Consider the following 12,084-nt stretch of genomic DNA (forward strand, 5'->3'; position numbering starts at 1 on the left):
GTCCATACTCTGTCCACTGGGGCTATCCCACCTGGGGGCTCCCAGGGGTGGGCGATAAGCCTGTGCAACCAGAGTGACTTCTAAAGAGGGAATTCTTGGGATGGAGGAGCTTGATGCAGTGTGGCTGTGTCCCCACTGAAATCTCACCTTGAATTGTAATAATCCCCACGTGTCAAGGGTGGGGCCAAGTGGAGATAATTGATTTATGGGGACAGTTTTCCCCATATGGTTCTTGTGGTAGTGAATACATCTCATGAGAGCTAATGGTTTTTTAAAGGGTAGTTCCCCTGCACACGCTTTCTTGCCTGCCATCACGTAAGGTGTCTCTTTGCTCTTCTGCCTTGTTTGTGAGGCCTCCCCAGCCATGTGGAATTGTGAGTCCATTAAACCTCTTTCCTTTATAAATTACCCAGTCTCAGGTATATCTTTATTAGCAGCATGAGAACAGACTAATACAGAGTTCATTGCTATGGTGGAGGGCAAGTTTGGGGGACCCTGGCAAAGAGAGAGCTGGGGCTGTGTTTTTTGCTTGGCAGAGGGGGCATGTTCACCTGGCTGAGGTTCCAACTTTGGGAAAGGAAGATCTTTTGGCCCTCAGTTTTTGCCTGATTCTGTAGTCACAATAGACCTAGTTCTGTCTGTGCTCTGACCTCCCTCCAGAATTGCTGGATGTTCTGGTGACATTTGGGATGCTCTTCTGCACATTCTTGGGTCTCTCTGTCCTCACTCTGCGCCAGACTGCTGGCTGCTCACTGTGCCACCTCCAACCCCTTTTACACATTCCCCCCAGTGGTGAAATGGGGTTGGCGGGGGCCACTCCTGTGCTCCAGGAGCAGGTGAGGAGTTCAGAAGCTTAGGATTCTGGTTTCTTCCACTGACTGTTCCCACCTCCAGCATGTTGGCTTCTGCAGGACTGAGGGCACCTGCCTGCCCATCTAGCTCCTGTCCTTGGTCAGGATGACTCAAAATGAGCTCTGCTAGGTTCTCTCTTCTCCACCAGAGCCAGAGGCTGACAGAGAGGAAGGCTGTCGGAAGTGCTGCCCCTATGACAGTAGAGGAATGGGGGCTGGGGATGTGGGGATATGAGCAAAGGCACGCAGGAGATTCACTGTCCTATCCCTTTGATTGTTTTCTTCCCCTCTTTTCCACTCCCATACGACCACACTCATCAAAATAGGAAACGATGTCATCACTTATGTGCATGCCTCCCCTTCGTGCGCTGCTCTGGGTCACCACTTCCTGTTTCTGAGTCATCAGGAAGGTAATTTCCCCCGATGCTCAGTATCCTCCAGGACACTGTGATCACTCAGCATCTACCCAGCTTCCCCTCCTCTATCCCTTCCATAAAAACATATCAAAAAGACCACTCCCTGCACCACTACAAAAAAGACCTAACTAAACACTGTGCAGCTGTTGGTCTGAGTTGCTGCAAGCTCACAAAATGCATGGGGACCACGGCTCTCAGCCCTATCTGGAAGGATGGCTGATTGTCTGGATTTAATTGGATAGTTAAATACAGATGAAGATGATTCTGGACTGCAGATGAGTCCTGGTGCAACAAGATCTGTCTGAGACTCTGCCTACTAAGGGAAGTAGGGTATTTGGCTGCCCCCTAAAATAAAGGATGAATCAAACTGCCAGAACAAGACACCCCAGAAGGCATGAGATGGCACTGGAAGGATTTGTGTTAGAGTCAACTGAAGCAAAACTTTAAGGAGCTAGTCCTGTAGACAGCCCCTCACTGCATTTTTCCTTCCTTCCCCTCCTTTTCATCCTCCTTCCCCTCCTTTTCATCTTCCTTCCCCTCCTTTTCATCCTCCCCTCTTTCTTTTTCTTTCGTTCCTTTTTAAGTCATGCACTTCACTTTCTGTCTGCCTTTTTTTTTTTAATCTGATGTTCACAAGAGGGAAGTGACTGGTGATAGGAACTAAGCACTTGGGGCTCAGTAATTCATTCAACAAACATTTATCAAGTATCTACCATGTGGCAAGCTCTTTGCTAGGTACTGGAGCTCTGAGATGTGTAAGATACCTTTCTGGCTTCCAAGAAGCTCACGGTTGATGGAATGTCACATAAATTAATAACTGATATAGAGTGTGGAAAATCATGTCATGGAGGTGACTCAGGGATTGTGAGAACAGGAGAACAGACCTCATGGTACAACTGGGTGATGGTGGAAGATTCTGAAAGAACAGTCACCAGAGCAGAGGCTTACGAAGTGGAGTAATTACTACGGCACTGTCTGAGTAAGGTGTTTGATTGCCGGAGGGTGAAGAGGGAATGGAAACTGAAGAAACAAGAAAGGGTGTATAGGTTGACATTTTTGAGGTGCTTGACAATGGAAAAACAGGATGAGAGGTGACAGATGTAGGGTTCAGTTGTTTCATTGAAGGCACATGTATTGTGAGCATGTGTATATGACAGGCGCTGACCAGGCACCAAGTACCCAAAAGCGGATGAAATTTTGCCTGCAGCCTTAATGTTCTATTGGGAAACACAAACAGACACATAATAGACATTTTAAGTAAAATGTGAGGAGCGCTATGATAGAGCTACGGACAGAGCTCAGGGCAGCAGCTAGTGAAGCCTGGGTGTTCAGGGAAGGCTTCCTGGAGAGAGGCTTCTAAGCGATTTCATTTTTGAAACTGGTTTTTACTTTTATGTGAAGTTTTAAAAAGTGATCAAATATACATAACATAAAATTTACGTTTTTAACCATTTTTTAGTGTACAGTTCAGTGGCAATAAAAACATTCACATTATTGTGTGACCACCACCACCACCATCATCCATCTGCAGAACTTTGTCATCTTTCCAAATGGAAAGTCTGTGCCCATTAAACACAAACTCCCATTTCCCCAGCCCCCAGCCCCTGGTGGCCCTGTTCTGCTTTGTGTCTCTGTGAGTTTGACTCTTCTAGGTGCCTCATACAAATGGAATCATACGGTATGTCTTTTTGTGACTCTTATTTCACATGGCATCCTGTCACAATGTGTCAGGATTTCCTTCCTTTTTAAAATTTGTTTATTTTTTGAGACAAGGTCATTACTCTGTTGTCCAGGATAGAGTGCAGTGGCATGATCATGGCTCACTGCAGCCTCGACCTCCCCAGGTTCAGCTGATCCTCCTGCCTCAGCTTCCTGAGTAGCTGGGACTACTGGAGTGCCCCACCATGCCCAGCTAACTTTTTAATTTTTTTGTAGGAATTTTTTTTTTTTTTTGAGATTGAGTCTCACTCTGTCACCCAGGCTGGAGTACAGTGGTGCTCTCTTGGCTCACTGCTTCCTCACCCCCCCACCCCAGGTTCAAGTGATTCTCCTGCCTCAGCCTCCTGAGTAGCTGGGACTACAGGTGCCCACCACCACGTCCAGCTAATTTTTGTATTTTTAGTAGAGACAGGATTTCACCCTGTTGGCCAGGCTGGTCTCAAACTTCTGACCTCCAGTGATCCGCCCACCTCGGCCTCCCAAAGTGCTAGAATTACAAGTGTGAGCCACCACACTTGGCCTGGATTTCCTTCCTTTTTAAAGCTGAATAATATTTCACTGTATGTATAGACCTCATTTATCCGTTCATCTGACATGGACACTTGGGATGTTAAATGATATTTTTGAGTACAACATGGGCAAGGTTAGGGGCTGAAAGAGTTAAGTGGGATTCCAAAGTAGAGCAGCAACAGGAACCAAGGCTCAGGAGGGCATTTTTGGTGGCCCTGCCTGGGCGAAGGAAGGGGCATGCATCCCACTGAGGTTGGCACAGAAAAGCTAGGAGTGGACTGGGAGGACATAGTTAGGCTGTGGGTAAGGGCATGGGACCCTGAAGCAGGTCCTGTCCCAGAGCCTTCATTTTCTTGGCAGATGCAGGAGGGAGGCTCGATGGAAGAGAGGCCTGGTGGCAACAAGGCAGCTGCAGCATGAAGAGCCAGGTTTGGGGTCCACGCAGGGACCATGAGCAGCACCCTCTGCTGGAGCAACTGGGGGAGCCGAGAGTGCCTGCAGGTGGGACACCTGGCTACGCTGTGCATGACTTGCTCCTGCAGCTCCCAGGGGCTCCCACTGTATTCATAGTTTCTCCTTTTGTTTGCCCTGTCCTCTGAGCTGTTATTCAACAGCTAGAATTGTGCAGCATTAAAACCAGTGCCACAGAGAACTTTAAACAGAGACAGATCCAAATACGTCCTTCCTGAGAGCCAATCTCTCCGGGGCACGTCCTTGCCTCTCTTCTGGAGCCCAGCAGCTTAGCCCGGCTTGCACCTGTGACATGTGACTTAACTACAGCTAGTAGCCCTTGTGGCCCAGAGCACATCTTTGAGGAGACAGATGATGGTGGATTGGGCAGGCTGTTGAGCAGCTCTGAGCCTCAGTGTCTCCATCTACCAAGAGGAAATCATGATGGAGCCGTGGGGAGACACGTGAGAGCAACACAGGTGAAGTGCAGAACAGGAATCCTGGCCACTGCTAAGGGTTGGGTGTGTTGGCTGCTTGGGTCCCATCACAGGGCTTAGTTGTTAGCTGACTGCTCTCCTCTCGTCGTCACGCTCCAGCCTTATGCACTAGAGTTGCCCCCATCCACTTAATCTTAATCCCTTTCTAATCAGCCCATGGCGGTGAGAAGATATTGAATGTCAGCAGCCTGGTCTGGTGAGTGCCCCTCCCCGTTCTGTGTGAGGCTTCTGGGCACAGCAGCTCTGATACAATTTCACATATTATTTGGGCTCATTCACCAGGGCTATTTTGGAAGCTTGGCTTTGTGAGGCTTCTGGGAGCCTGGCCGGACATTATGCAACCGCTTTGGTCTGGTGTACTGAAGACACTGAATTCTCTAGCCAGTGGCCCTAAGCCCGTAGAAAATCTGCAGGGAAAGCTGGTGAAATTGAACTTCTTATGTTCCTAGCAGAGAAAGAGAGAATTTGAGTTCACAGGCTCACTTCTCCTTAGAGAATTCAGTGACCTTAGAGAATTCAGCTGTGAGCTGCTGAGGAAAGAGGGGTGGAGAATAGAGAGAGGTGGGCTTTCTTGGTCCTGAGTCCTAACACTGGGGACAGGAGATCTCCAGAGGCCTTGACTATAGAGGAGAAGGGAAAGGAAAAGGAGGGCACAGGAGGAAAAAGAAAGGAAAGAAGGGCAGGGGGAGGGGGAAGAGAAAGAGGGGACTTCGTAGAAAGAAGACACTGCAAAATGCTCAGTAAAGAGCTAATTTTACTTCCCAGCTTCTTCCCAGAGACGGCTCACTGCACTCTCTGCCTCCCAGGTTCAAGCGATTCCCCTCCCTCAGCCTCCCAAGTAGCTGGGACTACAGGCATGCGCCACTATGCCTGGCTAATTTTTTGTATTGTAGTAGAGATAGGGTTTCATCATGTTGGCAGGATGGTCTCGATCTCCTGACCTCATGATCTGCCCGTCTCTGCCTCCCAAAGTGCTGGGATTACAGGTGTGAGCCACTGCACTTGGCCATCATGATTTTTAATACTTGATTCAGGCCTTTGAGGTAGGTGTTATTTCCATTGTGCAGATGAGGGGTCTATGTCTTGGAGAGGTTAAGTAACACATTCCATCTTACCTGGCTTTTCAGCAGCAGAGCCAGGTCTCACCACAATTCTGCCTGGTTCTGAAGCCATTCCTTATGGTATCTTTTTTCTTTTCTTTTCTTTTTTTTTATGGAGTCTCACTTTGTCACCCAGGCTGGAGTGCAGCTGCAAGATCTTGGCTCACTGCAACCTCTGCCTCCCAGGTTCAAGCGATTCTCCTGCTTTTGCTTCCCAAGTAGCTGAGATTACAGGCACGCACCACCACACCCAGCTAATTTTTGTATTTTTAGTAGAGATGGGGTTTTGCCATGTAGGCCAGGCTGGCTTTTTTTTTTTTTTTTTTTTTTTTGAGACGGAGTCTCGCTGTGTCGCCCAGGCTGGAGTGCAGTGGCGCAATCTCGGCTCACTGCAAGCTCCGCCTCCCGGGTTCACGCCATTCTCCTGCCTCAGCCTCTCCGAGTAGCTGGGACTACAGGTGCCTGCCACCACGCCCGGCTAATTTTTTTTATTTTTTATTTTTAGTAGACACAGGGTTTCATCATGGTCTCGATCTCCTGACCTCGTGATCTGCCTGCCTCGGCCTCCCAAAGTGCTGGGATTACAAGTGTGAGCCACCGCACCCGGCCCCAGGCTGGTCTTGAACTCCTGATCTCTGCTGATCTGCTCGCCTCGGGCTCCCAAAGTGTTGGGATTACAGGCATGAGCTGCCATGCCTGGCCTCCTTATGGTACTTTATGCAACCAAAATGTTCTGTCGATTCCATCCCCAAAATATGCCATGGTGCTCTTCACTTCCCTTTATGACCACAGATGTATCCAGGCTAGGTTGCCATCATCTTGTACCTGGCAACTTGCAATAGTTTCCTAACTGATCTCTCTCTTCCTGCTTTTGTCTCTCCTCAATGCATTCTCCACAGAGCTGCTAGAGAAATCATCTTAAGAGGTAAATTGGCTCATGTCAGATCTATACATAAAACTTCTCAAGCTTTCAAAGGTGCCATAAGGAATGGCTTCAGAACCAGGCAGTATTGTCATGATACCTGGCTCTGCTGCTGAAAAGCCAGGTAAGATGGAACGTGTTACTTAACCTCTCCAAGTGCTTCCCAACACACTTGGACTAAAATCCAGACTTCTCTCCATGGCCCACAGGATCTGTAAGAGTTAGCTCCCTTTCTTGGAGAGTCTCAAATGCATTCTTGAGCCTTGTTGGTACTGCTGGCTCCTTTACTCAGCATGCTGCAGCCACACTGGGCATTTGGTTCTTTTCTGCCTCAGGACCTTAGCACATGCTGCCTTTTTAGAAAGGGATGATGCTCCCTCCAGTATTCATCTGGCTAATTCTTTTTCATCCTTTGGGTCCCAGCTTAAAAAACCATTTCCTTATAGAGTAGAGACCTTCTCTGAATGCCTAACCTAAATTAAACCTTCCCTGTCCTTGGAGTTTGCTGGTAGGCCAAGAAGGAAACATGGTCCATTACAAAGATCTCATTGTCAGAAAGGAGAGAGAATCCTAGTTCTTCATGATGACAGTTTCCTCTGGCACAGAATTTGAAAAGAAATTTCCTGCATGGGGTCTTCTATAGGAATCATAGGCCAATGTAAAGGACAGATTGTCCTCAACAAAAACCATGTGGTTCAGAGTGGGCTGGTTAGATAGAAAATACTGAAAGGTCTCAGAGGTCTCTGTTGGAGGAGTTGACCAGGGAAGGCTTCACAGAAGAGGCAAGAACTTGGTCATGCGAAGGGGAAGGATTTGGAATAGCTTGAGAAGAAGACAGCATGGGTAGGGCTTGATTAAGCATGGGAACTGAAGCACATAAAAGACCATGACACATTGCCCAGTGTGCGATGGGTGCACAGTTTATCTTAGTTTAGTTTCTTCTAGTCCCTGAAGGAAGGTTACCATTTGTCAGCATAATCCATGCCTTGACTGTGGTAGCTAGTGCAGCTTTTAGGCCAATCCACAAAGAGGCTAATCCCTGCCCACTTTCTGTGTCCACTTACCCTTTTTCCACCCAAAAATCTTAGCAACTCTGCCCCACAGGGCTGGTACCAGGGCATGGTAAGCCAGGCACCGAGAGTGCTTGTTGAGTGATCCTGAGAGAGCACTTGCTTTGATGTTGCACCCTAACTGCAACTCAGTCCTGGGACCCTAACTCACGCTGGCCATTGTCTGACCTTAGCCCATCAGGTCATCATCCATTTGTGCTGAAAGGAGCCACAGGAAACTTGCAGCAAGTGTGTGGGGAAGGAAGTAGGAAGAGTGGCACTAGAAAGAGACGAGGTGCTAGACACATTCATTCAAATACCCTTTCCAAAAACATCTGACTTAGTTTCTTTACATTGTCAGGGAAGTTTTTAAAGACCAGCTGCCTCTTATTAATGCTGCTTGGGCTGATCCTCTTCCCGCCAGCCTTGCTCTTGGGCTGTGCCAGCATAAACGGCCCGGTGGAAGTGGAGGACACGCCGAGTGACGTCAGTGGCTGGGTCTGAGCTTCAGATCTTAGCCCAGGCAGCTGAGAACACAGCGCCTTGGTCCCCTTCCAGGGAGGATATAAAATACTCTATCCACTGCCTGAGAAGGCCGGCTAAGCTTAGGGGGACCAGAAGATGGAAGGGCCTCCAGAGCCAACCCCAGCAGTGGAACTGGCCTTGCATGAAAGAAAGGCAGAGGTTGCCAACACTTTGTGACTTAAGAGGTGGCCAGTGGTCTCCAGGGCCATATGTCTCTATTAGGGGAAAGGAGCATGGGTTTTGGGGGTCACAGTGCTCTGAGTATGAATGCAGACATTTGCTAGTTGTATGACCTTGAGCAAGCTACTTTTAGTTTGGTGCAAAACCAACTGTGGTCTTTGCCATTGCTTCTAATGGTAAAAATCACAATTACTTTTACACCAATCCAATAGTATCTCTGAGCAGTGTTTCCTCAACTGTATGATGGACATGAGTAATGATACCAGTAGCCATCTAAGAAGGTTGTTGGGATTACAATGTTTCTTTATGTAAAGGGCCCAAGACAGAGGGAATCTGTTATGTAATAGATGTTCAAGAAAACTTTCCCTCCCTCCCTCCTTCGCTTCTCCATCCTTCCCTTCCCTCTCCTTCCTTTCTTTTCACCCCCACCCACCACCTTCCCTCTTTCCCTCTTTCTCCTTTGGAGAAAGCTAACGCTCAACTGTCTGTGAGGTTGGCATGGGGGTATTATCAAGAAGGAAGAAACCCATTCTTATTGTGAAAACTCTGAAAAGCTTGAAATCATAGGCATCGGGTACTACTGAAGGTGGAGGCACTGAGAAAGGGCAAAACGCAGGCTGCAGGAACATTTGCATAAGGAACCATTAGATACCCATATTTTCTCTCCCATCTTCAGGCAACCAGGCAACTTCCCTTGTACCTGCCATTCCCCCCACCACACCCCATGCCTGGAGATTAATTCTGGCACTCAGGTAATGTGCTGGAAGCAGGGGCACTAAGTGACACTTTGCATGCTGAACAGGAAGCTTCCCTTGGCCTCTTTTGCTTTAGAGCCCACTCAACATAGGCAGCCAGGTGAGGAGATTGGACTCCCAAAACACAGGGCCTAGCAGAATAGATGGATCCTTTCTTAAACTCTTGAGAAGCTCATGAGGCAGTAGGCTCTGCCCATGCATGATGAACTTCTTATAAATGTAGTGCCTAATCATTAAGTGTGAAGAGAAGCCAGGAATCACCAAAACACTGAGGCAGATTATAAGTGTACATGGAGATCCTGACAGATAAATGAATGGAAGAAAGGAGTAGAGACAATGTAGGGGGCATAAAAAAGTTCAAAATATAATGATTAATGCTGTTCATATGATAAGAGGAAATATATCTATGAAATAAGAATGGGATTTTATGTAAAGAAACATTCAGAGAACAGGAAAGGGCTTTTGAAAATTAAAATATGATAGTAGAATTTTTTTTTCAATACACAGGGTCTCACTCTTGCCCAGGCTGGAGTACAGTGGCACAGTCACAGTTCACCTCAGCCTCAACCTCCTGGGATTAAGTGATCCTCCCACCTCAGCCTCCCGAGTTGCTGGGACTACAGGCATGCATTACCATGCCTGGCTAATTATTATTATTATTTGTGTTCTCTTTGGCAGCATATATACTAATTATTATTTTTTTAATTTTGTAGAGACAGGATTTTACTATGTTGCCCAGGCTGGTCTTGAACTCCTGGCCTCAAGCAATCCTCCCACCTTGGCTTCCCAAAATACTGAGATTACAGACGTGAGCCACCATGCCTTGCCAGGCAGATTGTAGAAATTTTAAAGGCCAATAGATAATGCTGAGGAAAGATAATGTCTCAGAAATAGAAAAGAAAGGTAAAGTGATGGGAAGTAGAAAAGATGAGAAAATGAGAAAATCAGTCCAAAAGATCAAACATCTTTTGGATGTTTGAAGGAGAAAATTGAAAGTAGAAGGAGTTAGTTATCAAATAAATGAGAACAAAGTTTTCAAGTCTTCTGAAGACCTGGGTTTCCAAATTGAAAGAGCCAGTGAGTGCCTAGCATAATAGATGAAAAACAATTCACCCATAAAGTACATCATGGTGAAATATCAGGACTCTAATGATAAAGAGAAGTTTGTAAAAGCTGCCAGAGAGGAACAAGTTATATACTAGGGACCAGGAATCAGAATATCATAGAACATCTCTACAGTTTGGAGATGGTGCAGCAGTGCCTTCAACATTCTGAGGGAAAATGATTTCCAATCTAGAGCTCTAGTCCTAATAAAATGACCATTCAAGAGTGAGAGTGGACTTGCAAGATCTCAAAAGATGTTCTTTCCCTGCACTCGTTTTCAGAAAACTACTGTAGGATGTGATCCACCGAAACAAGGAAATAAACCAAGAAATAGAAAGACTTAGAATCTAGGAATCAGGGTCTCTAAAACTGGGAGAAGCAAAGAAAAAATTAACAGATGGTAGCAAAGGAAAACCTCAGTATGACAGCTGGACAGTCAGCCTAGGCAGTAATCCTTCCAAATAGAACTGATAATGGAAGGATTATAGGAGATACAAATATTAAGCGGTGGATTTCCTCATGTGTTTCACTGTGTTGAGAAGAGTTGTACTGTTCTTTTGGAAAGTGTGGGACTGAACAGGGAAAGAAAGATTAGGAAAAATATGTAAAAACAAAATGTGTACAAGGAAAAACATAGTATACTAAATGTATGATATATATATATATATATATAGACATATCCATGTGAATATTGATTAATAATTTAACCACTAATTATGGTATAACAATATGAGGAGGATGAAGGAAGGGGAAAGGATGTTCGTATGTCTGGTGGGAGATGGTGAGCAGTTGGTAGAGAGAGCTTGATCCTCATCTTCCATACTAGGAAAAAATATAATATTTAAATATAAAAAGTTAAAGTATAATGTACATATGTTATTTAGAAAAATGAGGATTATGGAAAAATGTCTTAAAATGTGTTAAGCCTTGCAGCATTATTTAACTTCAAAAGCTATGCTTATGCATTCCTTTGATTTAAAAAATGAATGAAAAGTATTTCTTGCACAGCTTGGCTATGCAGAGCACCATCTAGAAGTGGGATCTTGAGTCACAGTAACTATTTTCTTTTTTTAAAGTTGAGAGGGGCTTAAATGCAATTATAAGCTAAAATCTGAGGGAAGGATAGAGATAGACGATACATAAAAAGAGAGAGAATTAATGTATCAGGGATGGTCTCTAAAGCAAAGGTGGATGGAAGAAGGAACCTTAAAACACTGCTTGGAGAAGAAGTGGTAGGTACAGAAACACTTAGGAAGCCGAGGGAGATCTTGCCTGAGGCATCCTGTTTTTGGTGAAATAAGAGGCAAGGTAGCTTATTCAGAGTGGACATGTTGTTATGGAGAGGGTTTGAAAAGAGTATTAAAGTTGGAATCATTACTGCAGAGACTGGGGAAAGAGAGCTGACTCAGGAATATAACAGGATATCTTGGCAGACCTGAGGGTTTGGCTGAGAATGGAATCTATATATTGGGAATGTCGAATCTCCCTAGCTGTAATGTTTCTTTAGTAAGTCCTGTAATCCTGGGGAACATGGATAGTTGGGATCCTGGGAACTTGAGGGACCAGCATAGCTCAGGGCAGGACAAGGGAGTTGAGAGTGATGGGGAGAAGTGGTTGACATTCTTCCACTTAGGGTCTGGTCTAGACAAGGGTGGAGATGAAGCAGAGGAGGGTGAACAGCTTTGGAGGAAAGGCTTCAAGGGCCTGAGTGCTCCATGAAGCTGGAGAGTAGGGTAGGAAAAAAGAGGGAGGAAGCTGCAAGGATGGGATGTTTTCACTGGAGGTGGGCTCCAGGGTCCAAGAGGCTAATATTTTGCAAGTGGAGCAGTTGACCTTGGGACAATGAAACCAGGGTGCTGGAAGCATTGTCCCCAGGATGCCAGCAGTGCTTAATCTGAGGAAGAAGCTAGTGATCCAGTTGCCAAAGTCTGATGACTGTAGTGGGATTTACTGGGAGGTCAGGACACGAATACTGTAAGAAGAGTCAGTGAGTGGTAGAGCCAGAC

The sequence above is a fragment of the Nomascus leucogenys genome, chromosome 8 (genome assembly GCF_006542625.1).
Source record: "Nomascus leucogenys isolate Asia chromosome 8, Asia_NLE_v1, whole genome shotgun sequence".
NCBI lineage: Eukaryota > Metazoa > Chordata > Mammalia > Primates > Hylobatidae > Nomascus > Nomascus leucogenys.